This window comes from Castor canadensis, chromosome 14, assembly GCF_047511655.1.
Source record: "Castor canadensis chromosome 14, mCasCan1.hap1v2, whole genome shotgun sequence".
In the NCBI taxonomy this organism is placed as follows: domain Eukaryota; kingdom Metazoa; phylum Chordata; class Mammalia; order Rodentia; family Castoridae; genus Castor; species Castor canadensis.
In genome coordinates, this window is record NC_133399.1 from 16,493,600 (window position 1) to 16,518,684 (window position 25,085).

At 43.1% G+C, this 25,085-nt stretch overlaps 1 protein-coding gene across 1 annotated transcript in view; it reads left to right on the plus strand.

Annotated features, from left to right (window-relative positions):
• The first annotated feature begins 584 nt into the window (after positions 1–584).
• The window catches only part of Brd4 (bromodomain containing 4), an 80,438-nt gene continuing 55,937 nt past the window's right edge, over positions 585–25,085 (plus strand). The window contains exon 1 of the mRNA XM_020156128.2: positions 585–683. The gene's annotated coding sequence lies outside the window, so the exon portion shown is untranslated. The remainder of the gene's footprint in view (positions 684–25,085) is intronic.

The following is a 25,085-nucleotide window of genomic DNA, read 5'->3' on the forward strand; positions in this document are numbered from 1 at the left end:
GTTTGTTCTGCTCTCCCGCAGCCGAGGAGCTGAAGCAGTGGCGGCGGCGGCAGCTGCCGGCGGTGCCCGCAGGCGAGCGGGGCCTGTGTGCGCGGCGGAGCAGCGGGCACGGCGGGCGGGCCCCGACGCCGCGCAGGCAGCTCGGAGAGGGGGCGGCGGCAGCGGGCGACTGGCGGGGGCGGTGTGCGGCCTAGCGTCTCAGGTGAGGACTGGTGCCCTTCGGGGCGACGGGAGGCGCGGGGCGGGCAGCCGGAGCTCGCGGCGCGGTCCGCGTAATCTGCATTGCGTAATGGGGCCGGTGCGCCACCACCTACGCCATCGGCGCGGCGCGGGGGCGGGGAGGCCGGGACTACGCGGGCTCGGGCCTGCCGGCCGGCCGGCCACCCACCCGCCCGTCCGCCGCGCTGCTCGCTCCGGGCCGGGGGCGCTTGCGCCCTTGGCGTCCGGGTGGCTCGCTGGTGTTCCGGCGTTGGCGCCGCCGCTCCTCGGCTCGGACCGGCTGGCTGGGCGGGAGTGCGAACTGGGGGCGCGGGCGCCGCGGCGGGGCGGGCGGCTGGGGGCGGACGGGGGGCGGGCCGAGGCGCCCGGCACTTCCTGCCGCCGCCATTTTGTCAAGTGAGGAGGAGGAGGAGGAAGAGGAGGAAGCGGCTGCTGCCGCGGAAGCCGCGGCGCGCCCGGCCCGGGTAAGTCCAGGCCCGGGGTGGTGGCCGCGGGTACTGCTGTCCCCGACTGAGGTCTCCTGGGGCGGGCCGGGCCTGGGCGCGCTCACGTGGGCTGTGCCCCGCGCGCTCCTTCCGGCACCTGGATTCTGCACGGACTGGGGCAGAACGCCCCCGCCCCCATTTTCTCACCTTCCTGGCTATCCCGGAGCTCTGCGGACAGACGGGTTTTCTCTTGAGGAAGGGGATTGTCTCTTCTCGCCTGTCCGAAGATCGGACCCGAGAGACCGGAGCGGCGACCTGGGGGCAAGGGGGGCCCTCTTGACCCACCCATTCCTAGCCTGGAAGCCCCTCTCTGGGTGCTTTGTTTTGCTCGGTCTGTGCTCACTGGCGTCCTTGCAACTGCTCTTTTATTTGCGGCGTTGTGTGTGTGTGTGTGTGTGTGTGTGTTGGTTTGGGGTGGGGAGTTGTGATTCAGCGAAATAAAATGACCCCCCCCCCCTCAGCTACACACCCTACACATACACACGCGCACACAGGGAAATAACACAACTTCATTCGAGTGTAATGCTCTCCAGACCCAGCCTTGGGTGAAGATGGGAAATCCCAGTTCGGTATAGTGGACGGTGTAATACTTCTGTTCAGGACCGGGAATGAGTCATGTGCTTCTCCTGAGTAGCTGACCTCCCTTTTACTCAAGAAAACGCTTGTTCTTGTTTTTTTCTTTTTTAAAGTGTTATTTTAATCTGATTGTTTACTTGTTTGGGGTTTGTGCAATCTGATGAGGTTTATCGTCTGGATCCTTGGGTTTCCTTTCGTAAGTGTATGTTGGATGCAAGTGATCTCTTGGTCTCGTGAAAATTGAAATGTCTTTGCTTACTTTCGAGAGGCTCTATTTGTTCTTGGTTATAAACAAAAAAACCCAACCAAGTCGCAGTGTACCTCTAAGCCAGTGGCTCTTTGGTGCTGAACTAATGGTTGGGACGTTTTTATGAATGGAGCTGTCAAGTTTCCTAAATTGTTAGTCCTTGGAATTTGTAGACCTTGGAAGTTGTAAAGAAATCCATGCTCGAAAAGATTTATGAATGTGTTTCCAATTTCAAGGCGGCTTTGGATGGCACAGTCTGTTTCATAACCTTGCCAGTAATATGATAGAACATTCTTTTTGGTTTAATTTGGATAGGGATTATCTTTCCACCACAGTGTTGTAGATAACCAACCCCTTCTCCCACCAAAACTTCAACCAGAAGAAAAACGTTTCAAATGGTTTCCATTGCTCAAATGGACAAGGAAGAGTCTTAATCTGGTACAAAATACATTGCTGCCTGGTTAGCCACTGTAACTCTTACTTGGATAGGCAACATTGTATCTAAAGGCTCAAACTGGAGTAAATCAGTCTCTTAAGATGGTTTTAGTTGGTCTTAACTGGACAGAACCCACCTCCTTGTATCTTGCTAGCATTCTGCACATGCAAATTGCTGAAGATAAGGACCTGTCTACTGATGAAAATTAGAATACAAAAGTGGCAAAGGATAGTTTGGATGTTCTGGGGTGTTTATGTCTAGCTTGGAGGGCAGGGAGGGAAAAAAATAAGCTAAGAATTGTAGGACAGGCTTTGGCCACTTGGTAACATTTTCACCGAATTATTGAATTGTTTAAAGGAATTTAGACTTTGTTTCCAGAAGTCACCTTTTCAAGCCAGTTTTTGTGATCTTTGTACAAAATTGCAGTTTTGCTTTTGGAGGTGGGGGGAGAATGCAGTATTTTCAAGTTACACAATTCAGGTTATTGAATGACTTCGTATCTACAGATTCTGGAAAGATTAGAGCTGTTCTTTTTTTTAAACAAAAGCCATTTGATGTCTCAGTGATTTAAAGATCCTGGCTGTTAAATTTGCTTCCAGTAACTCACTGTAATCATGTGTCAACATTGTGTGGATGTAAAATATTTTGAGTTGTAATTTTGAATAATCTTGTTGTAGACTATTGGTTTTATAAAAAGGAAAGACGCTGTAATCCCAACACTTGGTAGGTGAAGGCAGGAGAATTATAAGTTGAAAGCCTTCCTGGGCTACATAGTAAGACACCCCCCCCCAAAAAAAAAAAAAAGTAAAGCTTGAAGCTTGTCATTGGAGACTGCTACTGATAAATCATGGTGATTTTTAGTGTTTAGAAAAGACTGGACACACTTGCAAGTGAGAATTGTGGGGAATTCCTTGCTGATAGCAGTATTTCATTTAGTACTTAAAGACATGCATTTCTAAAACATAAAATTTCCTTACTCTTATCTTTTTGGCATCAGTAGGGATTGAACTCTGGCCTTGCAAGCAGTTGTCCTACCACTTGAGCCAAGCCTCCATCCCTTAAAACCAGAATGTAAGTTCCACGGGTACAGTTTTGTTTGACTTTTCTTTATTAATGTGTGTCCTCATTGCCTCTTTAAATAAAGGCAATATCTCTGAATAAAGGCAGTATCTCTTTAAATAAAGAGATAATTGAGTTTGGTATGTCCATAATACTAAATGCAAATAACTCCTTTTAAAAAAGTAGTGTTAGCAGTGGACATAATTGGTCAGTAGTGACTTCTAAGAAATTTGAGTTTTAACAAGGTAACGTTGAGGTCCTTAGGAATTGTGGTAAACTTACTAATAGTTCTGGCAGCATGGCATATGATTGCTTCCATGCACTGTCTATTGTATGTTTTCCACTTAGTAGTTTGCAATATGGTGAGTAGATTTGGGCTGTGGTTCAACCCTGACCTGCAAGAAGTATTTTAAAATATACTTCTTAAGAAGGAGATGAAGTGGGTAATAAACACTTGGGTAGCATTTCTTAATGTAAAGCTCATGTTGTCAATAAAAACTTTCACTTAAAAAAATTAACACATTGTTTTGAATATTACAATTTCATGATCAGCTTGTCTATCTCTGTAATTTGTCCCTGACCTCTATGTATGAGAGAAGACAAAAATATTTTGTATAATGACTTTATTTTGGCATGTGTAGTCTTTATTAATATGTTTATTCCCAACATGTTTATTGACTGTTAATTACATACAGTTTGAGGATGACATTGTAAAATCCTATCTGGTATCTTTTTTGTGTTTTTAATAACAGCTTTGAGATACAGTGCACACATGACAGAATTATCAAGCACAGTCTCAAAATTGTGCCATCCATCACAATCACCAATTTTAGGACATTTTCATCCCCCCCCCCAAATCCTTGGAAACTGGTAATCTACTCTGTCAGTATAGATTTGTCATTACCTGTTATTTCAGTAAGTATATAGTATATGACCTTTTGAGATATATATATAGATATATATATATATATCTATATATATAGGCTTCTTTCACTCAGCATAATATTTTCAAAAGGTTCATGCTGTGTAGTATGAAGCAGTACTTTATTCCTTTTTGTGACTGAAAAATTATTATGGATATACTGTATTTTTTGTTTTTCCTTTTTGAAGGGATTGAACCCAGGGTCTCTTGCATGCTATGTAAGTTCTCCCACTTGATCCATGCCTCCAGCCCTGATACACATGCAGTTTATCCATTCATCAATGATGAATGTTTGGGCCGTTTTCATTTTTTGTCTGTTGTGAATAGTGCTGTTATAAATATTTGTATAGACATTATTAATTTTTCTGGAGCAGATATCTAGAAGTGGAATTGGCTAGATCATAGAGTGATTGTGTTTAATCTTTTGAGGATGCAGTGACTAACTGCATTGACTTTCTAGTGCTTTTACAGAGGGTTAAAAGGAAAGCTTGATGGAATGCAGGGTGACTATCCAAACAGATGAGGAAATGAAAGCCTAACAGTGTTAGCTTGCTGACATGTTGTAGTATGGCCTGCCTTTTGGGGGGGGGCGGGGCTGGGGAGGAGGGCAGTACTGGGATTTGATCTCAGGGCCTACACCTTGAGTCACTTCACCAGCCCTTTTTTGCCATGGGTCTTTTTCAAGATAGGGTCTCACAAACTATTTTGCATAGACTGACTTTAAACCTCTATCCTCCTGATTTCTGCCTCCTGGGTAGCTAGGATTAGAGGCGGAAGCTAACAGTGCCTATTGTTTTCTTTTTTTCTTGTGGTACTGGTTTTTGAACTCAGGGCCTCATGCTTGCTAGGCAGGTGCTCTACCACTTGAGCCACTCCACCAGCTGGCCTGCATGTTTTGATTCTTTTTTTTTATTGTTAGTGCTTACACAACAATTTGAAATGCTGGTGCATAGGAGACAGTCTGGTAGTTGTCCCTCAAATTTGTACTGCTGTTATTGTAAAGGGTGTTTTTAACCCCCCGCCCCTTTTTTTTTTCAGTCTGAATAGGCTGCTAACCTTCTATTAAAATTGCATGGAGGGGGACAGATGGAACAACATATAAACTGTATCCCTATGTTCTAGCAGAAGTCCTAGGATGATTTAATGTATTCCATTCAGAAGAAATGAAGAGTAAGACCAGTGTTGGAGTTAGGGCAAAGCAGCTATCTGTGCTACAAGTCCATCTTACCTACCTACTGCAACCCTCTCCCCCCAAAAGAAAAAAGGCCTCATTTGTGCTAGGCAAAAGAGCCTCTACTACTCAGGTACACATGCAGTCTTGACCTGTTCCATTTCTTGTATGTGCCCTGGAAGGAAACAGCATTAGCTGATCCATGTAGCTTGAAAATGAGATTGTAAGGGTTTGTTGGTGGTGGAGGTATGATGTTTGAACTTAGGGCCTGGTGTTTGCTAGGCAGGCACTCTACCACTTGAGCCTGCCATATCACCAGCCCTTTTTGTTTTAGTTATTTTTCACATAGAATCTTGTATTTTTTTGCCTGTTGACTGATCTCAGACTGAGGTCCTCCTACCTATGTCTCCCATGTAGTTGGGATTACAGGATTGCACCATCATGACCTGGCCTTTGTTTTTGTTTTCTCTCTCTTTAAACAAAAGTAATGTGGTTATTTATTGTAAAGAATTTGGAAAGTAAGCACAGAATGTTAAAATGATGTTAAAAGTTATCTCCGAATCCTGTTTATGATGCTTCTGTTTTATACTTTTGGTGAGTCTAAGGTTTGAATTTGGTGCTTTGCAAGGGCAAAGCAGAAGCTCTACTGCTTGAGCCACATCTCCAGTCAGTATGGCCTCAAACAGCGGTCCTCCTGATCTCAACCTCCCAAGTAGCTAGCATTTTTTTTTTTTCTTTTTCATAGTACTGAGGTTTGAACTCAGGGCCTCATGCTTGCTGTGCAGGTGCTTTACACTTGAGCCACTCTACCCTCTCTTTACCAGCTCTGTTTTATTAATATAGTGCATTATGAACATCTGTGCATTTCTGAAAGTGAATGCCCACCTATTATATGAGTGTACCATAATTTCTGTTTTTGGACATTAAATTGTCTCTCTTTTTCATCTCCAAAAAATAGACCATTAGATCAAAAGATGCGGTTTTCTTGTTTTTTGTTTTGTTTTTTTTTTTTTTTTTTGACAGTACTGGGGTTTGAATTCAAGCTCTACCACTTGAGTTACTCCACCAGCCCAAAAGATGGTATTTTGAAAGCTTGGTATAAATTGTTTTTTCTAGAATGATTGCATGAATTTCTGTTTCTTTATGTGCACTGTTTTTATTTTTTGGCAGTACTGGGGTTTGAACTCAGGGCCTCATGCTGGCAGGCGCTCTACCACTTGAGCAGAATTTCTGTTTCTTTAATCAGAGCTTAACAGTGTGTGGTTTTTATGGGTGGGGTTTTAACATTCCCCCCCACACACACACATGACTGTGTGAAAACAATTTTTTTTTTCCCTTGAATGTGTTTTGAAGAATTCTGAGAAGCAAGTGTTTCTGGAGCTTGATCTTTGACCTTTCTCTTCTCTCCTGCCCAGAGTTGGACTTTGTTTCCTGAAGTCAAGTCTTCTGGTGCTGGGATAGGAAGGAATCCAGTGTTATCTGAGTGCTCTAGGGAAGGTAACTGGAGGACCTGAGCAGCCTCTGAGCATCCAGTCTTGTCTCATTTTTACTAAAAAATCGATATTACTTCTCTGCACAGTCAGATCCCAGTTTGATTCCTATGACCTTTGGTCACTCTCTCATCCTTCCCTGAGCTTCGCTTGCTCCTCTTTCAGAAGAAGGTAGAATGAGTGTCTCAGAGGGCACACAGCACAGGTCTTGGCACCTGTGCAGTGCCCTCTCAAGGTTAAGTGTTTGTTGTCATTGTCCAGGGTGAAGAGTAGAAGTGGGAAGAGGATACCCAGGCATGAGAGTAGAGCCACTGTCAGCCAGGGATATGTACAGCTGATGTGGGGCTTGTTTTCCAAGCATATAACTGGGTACCTTCCAAGGATGTTTGTGTTCTTCTAAGCAGGTTGTGAGTAGAGTCCAGTAGAGCAGGTGATAATAAAGAAGGATTCCCTTTGCTTTATCTGATGAGATTAAAAGTGGTGATAATGGAATTAGTAGAAATGTGGTACCTCTGAGGGCATCCACCCTGGGATGTTTGCTGCAGAGTTTGGGAAAGTGATCTGGCAGGGGCAGGCCTAACATGTAATCCACTTTATGAAAACCTGGTTTTCAGAACATTGGTGTGACCAGGGAGCCAGCCAGTGCTGGTGGAATGAAGGTTAACTAGAGTACTGGTACAACATCGCTCTTGTACCTTCCTTGGCTCCCGCTTGAATTGTATTAACTAGGGTTGGTGAAGGTTTTCTGGTTCTTGGGAAGGGTTTGATAGGGTGAACCAGGCAGCTGGATGGAGCAGGGAAGTAGATTTCCTGACTGGGAGGCTGGGGATTGGATTTTGGGCCTTTTGACTGGAAGAGCCAGTTTGGTTCTGGTTCACTGTTACTAGGGACTTTTGGGATCCAGTTTCATTAGAGGTACATTTTGCTTATGAGAAGTACTGTAGGAATATGTATTTCTTTCAGAATTTTCAGATTATCATCTGAGCATTAACTGCAAATTAAGACAATTTGAATAAATTTGCCATTTATATTTGATCTATGACATAGATGTATTTTACTTTACCCTAGGTATAGGTTATTCTGTGATCTTTTCTTTGACATGTACTAGCCTGTTCTGCCTATTGTGGGAGGGCTCTGGGACTTTGGGCTGTAGTAAGCAGGGTTGATTGGACTTGGGTGGAGCTGTGCACCAGAAAGGAAGAGTTGTGGACTTCACTGTCAGGGTTGAGGTCCAGCCCCTCCCCCTTCTGTCTTTGACCTCAGGCAAGTTATGTAATCTTCATATCCCTTAGTTCTATCCTTTGTAAAATGAGATCAGTATTCCTAAGCATTAATGGTAGATAAAAGGTAGCATCTTGTGGGTGCTGATCTAGGCCACACTTCTTAATGTACTTACTAAGATGCCTTGGAAGTGGGAAAGGTAGAGACCAGGAGTGCTTGCTTTGCCGAAAGGACTGTGAGAACAGTTCTCCAGTCTCTTCCTACTTTGCAATGGCCACCCTTCTGGTCTCCGCTCAAGGCTGAAATTCCTTATTTGTTTCTAGCTTCTGTTTCATCAAGCCACATGGGCACAGTGTGGAGCCAGTGCCAAGGGAGAAGTGTTGTTGGGCTTGGTATTATGCAATTTCCAGAAACACCAATTAGTAATTCCTATGTTCTGACTATGGCTAATTCTCCCAGTTGCTGTACCTCAGGCAATAACATATACATGCCTGTGGGTGGTTTGGTCTTTGATGTTGTTTTGAGTGAAAGAATAGGAAGGTAAGTTAAATTCGAAGACTACATTTGAAATATTTTCCATACAGTTTGAGGAAATTTATATTTTGTGGGAGTAGATATTATGGTAAGGGTTGAAATAAAAGAACTACATGGAGTATAGAAGCAGTCAATGCTTAGTGGTAGGTATCAGCCTGAGCAGTTGCACTTAGGCTGCTGGGGGCAGACTTCATCTGCCTTGTGGCTTTGAACCAGAGCCTTGGTTCCTCATATGTAAAGTGAGGTAGATTTGAGTTCCAGAGAATTTTGGAGTGTGGATTTTAAGAGAAAATGTTTTTCAAATTGTGGATCATAAAATGAATTCAGTGGGTTGTAAGTGCTGTTCAGACAGATGTGGGGAAGTGGTTGAAGAAGCATATAGTGGTGAAGGTCTAGACATTGTTTTGGAGCAGGTATTCATTTTTAATTTTTTGGTGGTACTGGGGTTTTCACACAGGGCTTCACACTTGCTAAGCAGGCGCTCTGCCACTTGAGCCACTCTGCCAGCCCTGGGTATTTTCAAAATAGGGTCTTGAGTATTATTTGCCCGGGCTGGCTTTGGACTAAGATCCTCCTGATTTCTGTGTCCTGAGTAGTAGGATTACAGGCATGAGCCACTGGTGCCCAGATCTCAAACGAGTATATATATGAGTGTCTTGTTTGTGTGAGCCATGTGTGTTATGTGGTAAGGTATTTGTCCTTTATTTTCAGGCGCTTTCTTCCCACTTTTAAAAATTATTATTATTAAAACGACTGTTCTGGTAGGAAATGGCTACATTAGTTAGGGCTCTTGGGTGTAAGTAATGAACTAGTTATAGCAAAAGGAAATTTGTTAGTGTGGTGTGGTGGTGCTTACTTATAATCTCAGCACTCAGGAGGTTGAAACCTGAGGATTTCAGCATTAAGGCCAGCATGGACTAAATAGGAAGAACTTCCTTCCTCCCTCCTCCCCCCCAAAGGGGGGGGCACGTACGGGATGTGATTCTGGTGTGAGACTTAGACACACCTGAATCCGGGGGCTCAAATGGTGGCTTCAGAGCTTGTTCTCTATCTTGATAGACCTTGACCCTCAAAGTCAAGATTGTGTATACTCCCAGTAGAGTTCTCTGATGGTAGAGGATTCTGGGTTGGATAATTGCCCATTCCACTTTATAAGCTACCTTGGGTCAGGCAGGCACCTTTGGGTAGTCTTCTGTTCTCTACTCAGTCATCCCAAGTAGTAACTGTAGCCTGCGTTGGTGGTATAGTGGTGAGCATAGCTGCCTTCCAAGTAGTAACTGTGGCAACATATTTCTTCATTAGTCCTATGAGGCATACAAGATGGATACTTGTTGAACAGAGATTATGGAAGTACAGTGTATCTACCTCCTTGAAGCAAGAAATTTTGTATGGCTGAACAAGGGAAGCTCATTTTCCATACTAGATCACAAAGTAGAAGTAGTTGGAATCAGTTTTAAAATGAGTTGTTCATGAAGAGAGTAAAGTACACATCTGTAATTGCTGTGCTTGGGAGGCTGAGGCAGGATTGAGTTTGAGGCCAGCCTGGGCTATATAAGTGAGGCTTTGTCTCAAAAAAATAAATAAATAAAGTGAAGACAGTAATGGATCTGTATTCCAAATCTGGTAGAAGAAATGCAAGACATGGTTTATTTTGCCTTGTGTCCAGCACAGAAATATGCTGTAGGGGCTCTGGAAGGAGTCATTTGGGTGGGCAAGTGGACCTAGGCTGCCTTAGGACTCAGTTTGGCAGGAAATAGCACTGAGGGAGCACAAGGATGAGATTATCTAAGAAATTTCAGGAAAGTCTTGGATTAGAAGCCAGGTGGGTAAGAAGTTTCAGTAAAGGCTTCCATGAATGACAATGTAATGGAGGACGTTTCACTACACTACCTTCAGCTTTTTCCATGCTTTTGAAAGCTACAGTTGTAATTTTGCTATTTGTTGTTTCCATAGTCAAGACCTTGTAAAATCTGCTACTTGGCATTCCTTTAGTATTACGAAAGACCTACTTAGATTTCCATAATCAAAAACAAGTGTTAAAGTTCTGTTATAATTTTCCTAGAGTTCTATTAGAGTAATTTTCCTATGGGTCTCACTGTTGGAAATATTCAGTCTTTAAGGGGCTCAAAATTGAGAGTCCAATGGCCAAGAATGAGACTCAGCCCTGCTTCTCATTAGCGTATCAGTTCTTTTATTTTTTTGGTGGGACTGAGGTTTGAACTCGCCCTTTGTGAAGCAAGAGCATCAGTTCTTAACTTAAGGGGAGGTCATGGATCCCTTGAGAATGTGTAGAATGTTGTGGATCCTTTCCAGAAAAATGCACACATGCATGAACATTGAACCCTAAGTACCAAGGAGCATGTTTCTGAATTAATTTTCTGGATTTTACTCTTAGGTTTGGAGATTTGTGATGTTAATTAAGACTCTTGATTTTGAAGACTTTAACATGCATCCTGCTTTTGTAGATATTTACAAATTTATGACTCAAAACCAGTCTTTAGCACCTATTTGGCTTTGTCCTTATAAAACTTCACCAGAGATTTTTACAAATGTCCTCAGGTTACCTTTGTGTCAGTGTTGTAAACCTGCTCAGAGACCCTGTTTTTTTCCCCCACCTTTTCAGTTTATGCTCTTTCACGGGGATGAGGAATTTCAGAATGGGTGTATTGAAACTTCTGCGGATAAGAATGGTCTTTATTCTCAGACTCCTCCCTAAGCTGCTCTCTTCATAAAACTGTTCCCAGGATTTGGTGTCTACTGGAGCCTCTGCTGCACAGGTAACCCATTGGGCCCCTGACAGCCTGATCATGTATTTGCAGAGTTGCATGTGGGTAAGCCTAGAAACTAAGATTTACGGCCGTGGTCTCTTAGTTTGTTCAGCCATACAATTGAACTTGCAGGCTGAAGAAGACTGTTTATGGGAAAGTGTCGTTCTTTAGCATAACATGCCTACCTTCAGGAATATCAACATACTGCAGCAGGCCATGTGGGAAATGCCACTCTTCCTCCCCACATCCCTGCCTAGTAAGAGGAGTAGAAATATAATACCATAAATCTGAGTAATTTGTACTTCTGTAATTGGGGCAGAATGGAGTCAGGATGGAAAAGAACTCTATTACTCTAATAGTGCCTATTACAAACTCACTCACCTCTCCCTAATCTCTAATATTTGAAGATTAAATCTGTTTACACTAGTGGGTATCTCCCCTATTCATTGATGAGTTTTAATTAATCCCATTTCTCTACTCAGTTGAATTGTAGTCTTATTATACAAGCATGACTTCTGTTAACTTAAGCACTTTCCCCTTTCTGTTCTGTAATTAAGAGAGATCAAGTACATAACAGAGTTTTGTAAAAGGTGCTATCTGTGTGTAGGTTGCTTTCATTTATAATCTTTCATAAAAATTACTTGGCTTTGAAGCAGTGTTATATAAAGCTGCTAAATAATAAGAGTTGCGTATGTGACTCTTCATTTGTATCCCTTTGACACTTTGAGGGGAGAGGTTTTTTTTTTTGTCTTTTCTTTTTTGGTGCTGGGATCGAACCCAGGGCCTCACGCATGCTAGGCAAGCACTGTACCACCAAGCTACATCCCAGCCCTCCCTTTGACACTTTGAAACCATTGAGCTGACAGATTATCTGCCTGGAAATAACACCACCTTCATACTCATCTATTTCAAGACGATCACTTACATGCCTCCATAATTCCAGAAATGCATTTTGACTTACAGTGTTGGAGTAGATTTTTTGTTGGGCCATTTGGAGTTGTACCACATACTGCCTGCACCTTGCATATCCTTGTCTTCTCATAGGACATCTCCTGGCCTGTTTGCTCTGGTGACCGCATTCTCTCCTTTGTATGTCTGAGAGCCAGTTACCCCCTCTGGTTGGTTGTTCTTCCCCTCTGCCCCTAGTATTCACCTTAATGCAGGTTTGTCTTTAGGTATAGAGTTTGGGACTAGGGTTTAAATGGTAGAGTGCCTGCTTTGCAAGTCTGAAGTCCTGAGTTCAAACCCAGTCCCACCCAAAAAAAAAAAAAAAAAGCTGCTTTAGAAGTGCTTATCTTTGACTGTAGCCTTTGAAAAGTTCAGGGCTTAGAATGGACACCTCCCCCTCCCCAAAGTTTGGAGCTTCATTTTCCAAATGGATGCTTGATAACTCCCCTTATTCTTCTATTGCTTACTTCATGACTATTCTGAAATGGCAGTGCCAAGCATCAGACATTCTTCTGAGTTAGCCTTAATGTGTGGAGCTACAGTGCTTTCCCAAACTGCGAGCTTGAACACACCATTGCTGATTGCTCCATTTTAGTGAATATTTGAGTGATTACTGTGCCTATATTTGTAAGTTGCTGTATATCCCTTAAATCCTCAGTAGTATCATCCCCATGTCTGGAGAGCTCAGTCATTTGGAATGGTTTGTAAGGTTACAGATCTGGGTAGTGACAGCACCTGGTTCCAGAGTATACAAACTCAATTGCTGTTCTGCACACTGTGGCAGGAAGGAATCCATTACTGGCAGCTTTGTTCTTGGGGAACTCAGATGGTTTGGATGATACATAACATGAATGTCCTCAAGGTAGACCTCAGTCTGAGAAAGAAGAGAGACCTTGCAGCTCTGAATGGAGGAAAGGAGCTAGCTTATAAACTGGTCTTCTAGTGCTTACCAGGGAGAGGTCAGAAAAAGGATGACTAACTCTGTCTGGCAGATCTTTCATTCAGGCATCTGGTCAGTAAAAGCAGTGTCTTCCAGCTGAATGTCCCATGAAGACATTCATGTGAGTGGAACTTAACTCATCTTGAAAACGTTTGCACTGGTGCACCAGCCACCTTGATTTGGTTCCTTTCCATGTTTTCCTTTGATACTCTAGTGAAAGTCTGTGAGTAAAGATGGGATTTGGTGGAAGTCAGTAAACTAGAGGTGCCTAGGTATATTTAAATCAGGGGTGAACTGGATGATTTCTAAGGCTCCTGGGGAGCCTATTAGCCTCAAAACACTACTTGTTGTGGAGTGGAACTGAGTTTCACTTTGTGAGTGCTTTTTCCCCCCCCCACCTAGGGATTCCTATTCAAATGGAATTTCATGTCTAAGGACCTATGTCCAGTGTGTGTGTGTTGAATTTAGTAAGTAATTAGATACTGTGCTGTATTCTGCATATGCAGTGGATATTTGATGGTGAATAAAGTAGCTGTCTTTGTGTCTTGTGTATAGACTATTGGTAGAGTGAGGCAGGTGTTTCAGGGATCCTGACATCTAGAGATGGGCAGCTTCTCAAAGCTACATAGGTGTAATTCATTTTACAGCTATGCTGTAAAGACTTCTTTGACTTTGTAAAATGACAAATGATCTCATTCAGCAGGAATGTGATCTGAGTATGTGTGAGAATATACCATTCCATAGAAAATGAAAGGAATGGTTAAATAAGTTCTATACAAACTAATAAACTAGTTGAAAAGCTCGTGATCAAAATATAATAGGTTTATTGTTGCATAATTATTCTCTTGTTCTAAAACCTGGCACCCTGGGTTCTTGGGTTCTGTGACACACCTACTGTCTTATTTCACATCAGTGATTCCCAGTTTCTTCCACACACCTCACAGCCACATTTTCTTGCAGGATCTAGTTTGGGCCTAACTTACTTTGCAGTGACCTACCTCATTTCTGAAGCAGCTCTGGCTGGTCGGTGGTGGCTCATGCCTGTAATCCTAGCTGCTCAGACCGAGTTCCTAGGCAGAGATCAGTAGGATCATGGTTCAAAGCCAGCCTCCCGCAAATAGTTTGCAAGACCCTATCTCAAAAAAGCCCATTACAAAAAAAGGATGGTGGAGTGGCTCAAGTGATAAGAGTGCCTGTCTAGCAAGCTTGAGGCCCTAAGTTCAATCCCCCATGCTGCATCAATAAAGAAAGAAAGAAAGCAGTTCTGCCAGTGAAACTTCCTGCAGTGATGGAAACATTCTGCATCTAGTTAGTGGCATGGTAGCTGCTGCCCCATGTGGTAAGTTAACTTTTGAAGGGGACTGGAATGTTCAACAGTGCTGTTAGCAACTTGCTTTGATAGGTTTTAGAGAAAATGGGGTCACTTTAGTCCTGTGATAACACATTACTGTGTGACTTCCTGTGGAAGTATACAGTATCCTGTAGGCAGGATAGAGCTACATGTCCAGAATGCAAGGGCAGATCTAGTGCAGACTTGGGGGGTGTTGATTGAGCCTTGCCTAGAAGATGTGTGAACTGGGGGAGGGTCAAGCGTTTGGGATGACGAGATAGTCAAGGACTGAATCATGATGTTGACCTCCCAAAGGTTGGAAATGTGGTCCCAGCTCGAGAAGACCAGGCACCTGTAGGGGTGAGAACATTGGTGGTGATTTCTCCTTCATCAGGGGAAGTGCTTTCCTGGAATAAATGCCACGTACCTACGTAAGTATCACATTCTCTAGTTTTGTTCTCTCTCTCTCTCTCTCTCTCTCTCTCTCTCTCTCGTCTCTCGTCTCTCGTCTCTCATCTCTTGGTGGTGCTGGGGCTTGAACTCAGGGTCTACACCTTGAGCCACTCCACCAGCCCTATTTTTGTGATGGGTGTTTTTGAGATAGGATCTCGTGAACTGTTTGCCTGGGCTGGCTTTGAATGTCAATCCTCCTGATCTCTTCCTCCTGAGTAGCTAGGATTACAGGCATGTGCCACTGATGCCCAGCTAGTTTTATCCTTTATTTGGAAAAAATTTCTCACTTCTCTTTGGAATTTGCTTTATCTGATACCATTCCTTTCATTCTTTCCATGCCTACCCTATCCCCCGCCCACCACCATTTTACAAACAGCTTTGGCAGCAGGACTTGCCCATTTTGGCCCATTTTCTTAAAGGTTCAAGCACAGACTGAAGACTGAGCAATGGTTCTAAAAGATGCTGGTGATAGGTCCACCTGGAGTGAGCCACCTGGAGGTCAAGATGACACAAAAGTGTTAACCTGATGGTTCAGAGAGGATGGCTTCTGAGCTCCTAATGCAGAGGTTCAAATGTATTTGACCCTTGTACTTAGTCCTCTGTATCCTTTATTATGGGGTTTTTCCTAGTATAAACACTTGATCCTTCTCCCGACTGTTTAAAGTCCTGGGGACCCTCTGAATGCTGGATGTCATGTAAGCAAGTACAGAGCCTGCCTGTTCACTGAGCTCATTATGAAAAATAAAAAGTTATTTTACATAATTACTTTTAGTGGTACTAGAGTTTGGCAATGCTAGAGTTTTGTTTTTGTTTTTTCTTTGGCAGTACTGGGGTTTGAACTCCGCCTCATGCTTGCAAGGCAGATGCTCTACCACTTGACCCACTCCCATCAACCCTGGTGCTGGAGTTTGAACTCAGAGCCTCATGCTTGCTAAAAGGTGCTCTTGAGCCATGCCCCCCCGAAGCCCATTTTCTGTTGCTGTGTGTTTTGGGGGGGGGGGTCGTTTTGGCCACACTGGAGTTTACAATAGTCAGGGCTTCATGCTTGCAAAGCAGGTTTTTTGCCACTTGAGCCACTCCTCCATTCCATTTTGCCCTAGTTATTGTGGCGATGGGGTCTCTTGAAGTGTTTGCCTGGACTGGCCTCAAACCTGGATACTCCTTATCTCATTCTCCCAATTAGCTAGGATTATAGGTGTGAGCCAGCAGTGCCTGACATGCATTCGCAGTATGTATCCAAAGCTGGATGCCTCTGCCTCCCAAGTGCTGGGATTATAAATATTTTAAAGTTACTACAGGATTGTGACATTCATTGTTTTTAAATTTAGCTGTTTATTGAACATTTATTTTGTGTAGCATTTCCTTTGACCCAGCTCTGTGAGGGTCCTATCTTCATTTTAGAGTTGAGGAATCTGGGGTGAAGCTACATGTCTGTATATCCAGATACATGTAACATAAAATTTACCATCTTAAACAGTTGTAAATGTTGATGAGTTTTAACTATATGCACATTGTGCGGCAGATCTTGAACTTTTTCATCTTGTAAAACTGAAACTATCCATTGAACATCTCCTGTTCTCCCACCACATTGTGGTAATTACCCTTTTCCTTTCTGTTTTTGTGAATTTGACTGTTCTGATACCTCAAAGTGGAGTCAACAGTATTTTTTATTAGTGTATAGTATTTGTACAAAGGGGTTTCGTGGTGATAGTTCCATACATACAATGTACTTTGGTCAAATTCACTCCCTCTATTAATCTTTCATTTCTCCCCTTCTCCCTTTTAAAACAGTTAATAGGTTTCATTTTCTGTATTCATGCATGTGAAATACGCACGCACGCACACACACACGCACACACACACACACCCCTTAACCTTCTCCTTTCACCTCCCCTCCACTGGTCCCTATCCTCAAACAGTCCCCTCATTTTATGTAATCCTTCCCTTTTTTTTTTTTAGATGCTGGTACTCACGTTTGAACCAGGGCCTCAGGCTTGCTAGGTGGGCACTGAGAGATTAAGCCACTCCACCATCCTGAGAATTTTAGTCCTTTTATTTAAAAAACAAAAAAGATTGCATGTGTAACTGGGGTTTAGACTTAGGGCTTCATGCTTGCAAAGCAGGTGCTCTACCACTGAGCCATACCTCTCGTCCATTTTGTTCTGGTTATTTTGGAGATGTGGGTCTCATGAACTATTTGCCCTGTATGCCTTGAACCATAATCCTCCCTATCTCAGGCTCCCAAGTAGCTAGGAGTACAGTCTCTTCTGGCTTAATTTCATGCCTTTTAAAGGCTGACTAATGTTCCATTGTGTGACTGTAGACCACATTGTCTTTATCCACTGATCTGCTGGTGGACTCTTGGGTTGCTTCCACTTCTTGGCTGTTGTGAATAATGCTGCAGTGAACATGGGAAATAGTCTACTATGTGAACGCAGGCTGGAACTAAGAGCTTGATTGCAGAGACTACTGTGGCTACAAACCTTCCTGGCCCTTGGGTCCACTTTTCACAGGTGCCCAAATAAGATCTCCCAACCCCACATCAGTGTTGGGCAACATTTTTTTTTTTTTTTTTTGGAGCTGGGGTTTGAGCTTAGGGCTTTGGGCTTGCAAAGCAGGTGCTCTGTGTCTTAAGCTACATCTCCAGCCCCTGTTTTCATTTTTCTTGGGTATATACCTGGGGTGGAACATAGGTTATATGGTACCTATGTTTGAGCACCTTTCAAGGAACTGCCAGACTTTTCTAAAGTGACTGCTCCATTTTACATTCTCATCAGCAATGTATGAGGTTTCCAGTTTTTGCACATCTTTGCCAGTACTTGTCTTTTTGATCACAGTAGAAATTCTTTTTAAACCTGCCAAAAGATGAGGAGTCTCTGCTCAGACTTTTTGTGTTGGGATAGGGTCTTACTGTGTTGCCCAGGTAGGTTCCGTATTCCTGGGCTCAGGTGATCCTCTGGACTCAGCTTCTTAAGTGCACCACCACACCCAGCTAGTAGTTGTGATTTCTCAGTGTGAGAGGACACTTCTGCTCAGGAGAGTCTTGCCATGTGACTTACCAGTTGCTGCAAGGTGGGCCTGTGCAGCTTGAATGTGTGGTATAGTCAAAATGTTGAATTTTAAGTTTGTGTCATGTGATACACTTTTTTCTAATAATGTGTTAATCTTTTTAGGCATGTACTTCTAAACAGTACATCACTTAGTTTCTTTTGTGTTTGAACTTTGTATCAATGGTAGTTTACCATTTCCATACTTGTGCCACTTCCTTATTTTAAGGTTCAGCCATGTTTTGATACATATAACTCATTTGTTTTCATTGAAATGTGAGTGTAGCACAGTTTATTCATTTTTGTGTTAGTGGACGTTTGAGTAACTAGAGTTGTTTTTATTGGGGGGGGTGGACGAGGTACCATTATCAGAGCAGTATTGGTATGAGCAGTCTGTGTGCGTGTGTATGCGAGACATGCAACTTTCTTGGCAAATGTCCAGGAATGGCATTACTGGGCCAGCAGGGATGCTGTAACATCAAGTTACTTTCAAAACAGTTGTAGCAGTTTACTGTACCACATTCTAAAATGTTGAACTACATTTTCACTATCATTAGATTAATGGACTTAACTTTTTTGCTAGTCTTAATAGATACAAAGTGTCATTGTGAGTTAAGTTCTATGGAAATGCACATTAATGAGGCTGGGCATCTTTTTTTTTTTTTTGCTTGTGCCCACCTTTTGCTTATTTTAGGTTGTCTTTTTCTTTTTCTCCCCCCTCAATTCTGGAATTTGAACTCATGGCTTCGTGCTTGTGAGGAAGGTAGGTGCACTACTGCTTGAGTCACACCTCTAGCCCTGTCTTTTAAAACTGATTTGTAGTTACTTTGTACAATCTATGTACCAGATTTTTGTGGCTAATACATTTTACCAATACCTTCCCCTAGTTTGGTGTCATTTTCTCCTCCCCCCTTCCCCTTATGGTATTTTCTGATAAACAGAAGATAGGGTCTCTCCCAGGCTGGCCTGGAACTTGAGATCCTACTGCCTGGGCCTCCTGATTGCTGGGATTAAAGTTCTTAATTTTAATGTACGTGAATTCATGAATGTTTGCTTTGAGGTTGGTGAGAAGAATACTGCCTTGAAATCAAATTCAAATAATATTCTGTATTCTAAAAGTTGTAAAGTTTTGTCTTTCCACTTTATGCCCTTGATCCATCCAGAAATGATTTTAAAGTATAGGGGGAGGAGTCATTCAGACTCCCAAATCTCTTATGGACTTTGTGACCTCAGATAAATACTGTTTTCTTCTACATCCTCTTGCTAGGCTATAAAACCAAGATCCTAGACCCTACCTGTATGCTGAAATACAGCATACAAATACGTTGAGCATTGAGCTCCACCCTCAGAAGATAATAGTTTGCTCCTTGGTCTGAGTCCAACTGAGTTCCCTAAGCACTCAGGGACAGTTGGAGCTTAACTGGGAAAATTGCTGTTACTACATTGCCTGCCAATGACTATGGGAATCACTGCTAGACTGGTTTGGCTGCTTAGTGAATTCCCTGGCAGGACACTGGTAGTTTGGAGAATATATATGACTGCACGCAGAGCTTGCCTGATACAGGCAGGTGCTCACTCAGTCCTAGAGCTGATATCATGGAATAGGTGATGCGTTCTAGAAATGAAGCGCAAGAACATCTTCTGACTACTTCCAAGGCTAAATCCAGACACTGCTTACTTACTTACCATGTTACGGAGCTACAAAGCATTGAGTAGAGTTCAGCCTCCAGGGTGTGAACTGCCAGTTACCACATGTGCAGACACATAGGGTGTGCACCTGTGGGCAAACACAGATGGCTGGGGATCTGGTGGTTGTCTGGCATTTGTGTCACAGCATGTCTTCTCTGAACACTCATGAGGGGATAGAAAAGCTTGTGGTTGTGTGATAGGCTTAAAAATGTAGGCAATTAGAGAGGCTTTTGGTCTACGTCTGGAGGAGAGTAGTGACTATGAAGGATGAGAGGACATACTTTTGTGTACTTTGAGCTCTTTCATCCTACCCTTGGTAGTGAGATGTCAGAATGAGAGCTTCAGATGTCAAAAGGGCATCAACTGCAAGTGTCACTAACGGAGTCTTTTGTACTTGCTATTCTTGCTGGTATTTATTTATTTACCTATTTATTATTCAAGATGGACTCTTGCTGTGTTGCTCTGGTTGGTCTTGCAGTCATGATTTGTCTGCTTCAGCCTCCTGAATAGCTAGTACTACTGGTGTATGCCACTGTGCTTGAACTTGTGGTATTTTGATCAGGGACTTTGTTCAGTACCTTTCACAGTGGGGATTATTGAGGAGGACATGTAATAAGTAACCATCAAATGCTTGTCGGTCCCTTTCTTCTTCCTGTAATGAGCATTTCTGAAAAACTGGAAGCGTCCTGACAAAATAGTTGGGGTGTGGTTATGTGAGCTTCGGCCTTTAGCAGTGGGGTAGCAGCTATAACATCACAGTTAAAAGTGTCAGATGGGGTATCATACAGTGTCCCATCAGAAACAGAACACAGGCTATGAGGCGAATTTTGATTGTAATGACAACTGCACATTTTACAGGATCAATTCACAGGCAGAATTGTTATGCTTAAAGCTGCTTTTTTTACTCTGAACCTGAAGATGGTATATTGTTGAATCCCTGCAATTAAAAGTATCTTTGCTAATTCAGAGTTGATTTTTTTTTTTTTTTTTTTTTTTTGGCAGTACTGGGGTTTGAATTCAGGGCCTCATGCTTGCTAGGCAGGCTCTACTGCTTGAACCATTCCGCCAGCCTGGTAGTTCAAAATTTAATCAAAACTTAAAAATTGGATCAAGGTCTTCCAGGAAACATTAGTATGAAAAATATTCTAAACAGCAGCTTTGCTCTATCAATACAATTGAGCTTTGTCAAAGGATAGACTGTACATTAAACACTCTTGAATAGCTGTGTATCGCTTTCCCCTCCTCTGAGCCATTTCTCCAGCGAATATGAGGGTCATGCAGCTCATGCCGGGTTTTGGGTTTTTTTTTAATTACTCTCAAGATTTTGATGTTGCCACTTTGCTTTCTCAAGTGTAAAGCATAGTGTCACCAGGACCCATTCTTTACCTTAACAAGAGCCCTCCTTTCAGAAAAGCACTCTGTGATTTTTAGTTGTTCACCAAGAAGTGTTTCCATAGCTCTTGTTTGTTCATCTCCCCCCAACACACACACACACACACACACACACACAATTGAACCCAGGGTATGGTGCTAGATAGGCACCAAACCGCTAAGCTACAGTCCCAGTCCCCAGCGTTCTTGGAGGAGCTCCCAGTCTACACAGGGTAGATGGATCATTACAGAGAGAAGAATAGTTTGCGTTTTCCCCCCCTCAGTCTCTGATTGAACACGTGTTGAGCACTTCATATACATCAGGAACCATTTGTAAGCCTTGGCGTTTGGGAGTTTTTTGTATATTCTGGATACAAAGCTTTTGTTTGGTAATTTAAAAATATTTGCTCTCTCTCCCAGACATTTTTGTCTAACAAACTATAATTATCTTACTTTCTGTTTTTGCATTTGTTTGTGTGCATCTTTTTGTTTTGACTTCAGGTGATGCATCCCCTCTCCACACATGGATTTTTAAAATGAGCCCCCAAGTGATTCTCTGAAGCTAGGGATGAGAATTCTCTGAAGCAAGCTCTCTTTGTGTAGCAGCTAAGTCATCCTTTTTCCTTACAAGCCTTAAAAAGACCTGAGTGGGTAAGAAGCAAAAGCGGGTAGCCCCTTACTGTCAGACTAGAATGTCAGGCTCTGCTCCCAAGTGATGGGGGCTGATTGCTGCAGCCTTGCCCTGGGAGGAGGAATCAGGGACATTATGTCCCTCTTTTGTGGGCCTCTCAACAGTTGTTCATATTTGAGAGTTCTGCCCGAGACTGGAGAATCATAAACTGCAAATTGTGTGAACCAGCTTCTTAGCTGGAATTGGCAGCTAAGCTTGGACACCCTAGGTCTTAACCACATGCCTCTTCATCCCATCCCCCACCCCACCAAGGGGGACACATGTTGATTACTATGCTGACTGGGCACCTTTATTACCACAAAAGAATTATATGGCTTTCTGTGAAAGTGAAAGGACTCTATCAATTATTAGTCTGAATTAGGGGAGAATTCTTTTTAAAATGTGGGAATGGGGACTGGCTGGGTAGCTGAAGTGGTAGAGGACCTTTTTCCTAGCAAGCGTGAGGCGGAGAGTTCAAACCCAAATACCAAATAAACAAACAAATGTGGGAAGGGAACTATTCATTACATAGTGCTTGCCTTCTAATGCTGGATCACAAACAAGCAGTTTCTGACCAGAAGAGTTCCCTGCCTAGTATGGAAGGTACTGCCTATTTCTGTGAAGTGGGTGCCTACCACTTAGGCTGGCAATCATGATAACCTAGTATCCGCTTCTGCAAGTATTGATGCCCCTGAACTGGGGACGGGCTCTGGGCCAACAGAAGCAGACAATTGCTATAATGCTCTTAGGTCATGACCCTCAAAGATGATACCAGTTACCTAAGTTCTGGGATCCCAGGAAATAGGCTGCTTCAGGATCTAGTTGTGTGAAACCTATTTCTTTTTTTTTTTAGTTCGCAGATGGAGTTGGACTGATTATTTCAGTTATGAATGGTTGATTTTCTGATTGTAGGAAGTAGATTGTTGTAATTTTGGTTTTGTTAACAAGTTGTTAGGGAAGCTATTCTAGAAGTTCTTTAATTCCTTTTTAGGATGGGATGGGGACAGAAGCAGTGTGAATACAAGGAAAGCATTTTGCAGTTCTTTTTTTTTTTTTTTGGTGGGACTGGGGTTTGACCTCAGGGCCTCACATTTGCTAGGCAGGTGCTCTTACCACATGAGCCACTCTGCCAGCCCTTTTTGTGTTGGGTAGTTTCACAGTAGAGTCTCAAGAACTAGTTGTCCAGGCTGACTTTGAACCACGATCCTGATCGCTGCCTCAAGTAGCTAGGATTATAGGCGTGAGCCACTGGCTCCTGGCTTGAAGTTCTTTTCTTGAATGTCAGTTGACTTAACCCTAGGTTTTTTGGGGGGGGTTGTTGTTTTTTATTTATTTATTTATTTTAATTTTTATTTTATTCGTATGTGCATACAATGTTTGGGTCATTTCTCCCCCCTTCCCCCACCCCTTCAAACTTAGTTGTTTTTTTTGTGGGACTGCAGAACTCAAGGCCTCACACTTGCTAGGCAGGCGCTCTTGAGCCACTCTACCAGCCCTGCTCTGGTTATTTTGGAGGTGGGATCTCATGAACTATTTGCCTGGGCTGGGCTGGAGCAGTGATCCTTCCAAGTATCTAGGATTACAAGTATGTGCCGCCAGCTCCTGATTATTAACCTCAGTTTTGTACAGACTTAGTTGCAAATGCTTGGTTTAGGCTAAAACAAGCTAAATGTTCCAGCACTGGCTTACCGTTGGTGTTTCTGTTTATGGACAAATACCTGTTTGTGTCTTTTGCAGCGTCCGTCAATAAGCCACTCCTTGGTAATGAAGTCTGAGTTAAGTGGGTCTGCATGGGACAGGCACAGAGTGATCTTTCTCACAGATGTCTGTTGCATGACTTGATGTCAGACAGCCCATCCTGGGAGAACTTAGTGGTTCTCCCAGTCAGGGACATCTCTGGTAGTAACTGAACTTCCTCCAATGCTTCCCTTCTCCCTTGCAAGATAAGGAGTACAGAAATATCTGAGGTAGGGGATGGGAGCACACACAAGCAGCCCCTCTGACTCCTTGGTCCCTTGTGAGCCCAGGGTGCTTGGGTTACCTGGGCTGAGTCCTTGTATTTTACTGTTACCATTTCACCTGCTGCTTTCTTCCTCTTACATCATCTCTTGGTCTCAAACAGAGGAAACATGACTCCCCTAGCTGGAGTCTACAACTGCGTTCCCTTTGTGGGCAGATGGGTACCCCCCTACATCAGATGTGACCCCTGTACAAAGATAAATCCAAAGTAGACCAAATGTCAACATACTCTGAAACAGACCCATTAACTATGCAAATTTAAAGTTTCTTGTACTCATCCAGTAAACACAACAAAGAAAAGTATTAGGAATATGTTAGGCCTTGATGAATAAAAGACTTGAAAAGCAACTGAAGCTCTCCAAGGCAATTTAAAAACTTTGTGAAGGTACGTATGGTGACCCTTAGTGCTTCTCTTTCTAGTTTGTAGGTTGTTTATTCTGGAAGGTAAGGAAGCACTTTATCTGGTATTTTCTTAGCAGAGAGGGAAACTCTCAGTAAGTTTAGGCCTATAGAAAGAACAGCTTGGGAAGCTTTACAGTTTGTGCAGTCTGGTCAACAGGAGAGCTCAGATCTGCCAGGCCCTTCTGACATTTGAGGGGTGAGATAAAGGAGACCATGCTAGACCTGGTTGGCCTGCTGTTTCTATTGTCCAGATGGTGAAAATGCAGCTGAGGGCTGCTATTGTTTCACATCCTGTGATTACTTTTGTGTGTGTGTGTGTGTGTGTGTGTCTCTGCGGTTTGAACTCAGGGGTTTGCTCTGGCAAAGTAGACACTCTACTACTTAAGCCACACTTCCAGTTATTTTGTTCTGGTTATTTTGGAGATGAACTGTTTGCCCAGGCTGGCCTTGAACCAAAATCATCTCAGTCTGCCTCCCAAGTAGCTAGGATTATAAGCATGAGCCTCCAGCAACTAGCCTGTGATTACTTTTTTGTGTGTATGAGAGCAAGAGAGGGACTTTACATTTTGCTTTATATCATCTGCTAGAAGCTATGTTGACTGCTTTACATTTTTTTTTGTGTGTGTGTGAATTTAGTCTTTATAAAAATACAAGATAGAAGTTACAAAACGCCTCTTTGGACTGAGGTAACTGCCCAGGACCACAGGGTTGGCGTCTTAACCAGGGTTTTGTTGGTTCTGAAGTATGTTTCACCTGGGGGGAGGGGTCCACTGTCAGAGATCATCCTGACACAAGTGGGAGAGGGCGACTGCAGTAGGGTTAGATGCTTAGCAAACCAGAGAAACACATTGATCTTCAGAATAGAGACGTCTCCATTAATACCTTTGTTCATTAATACCTGTGTTAAGTAGATTTTCAGATGTTTTAGAGTTGATTTGTCTCCTTATATGCCTCAGAATTTTCACTCAAAGGTCTGTGCTTAAGCGGAATGGTGCTTCAGAAGTTAAGTGTGATTGGGAGACTTGGTACGTTAGGGTGCCATTCATACCTCATATTGGTACTCCACTCATTTTAGAAGTCATCACATA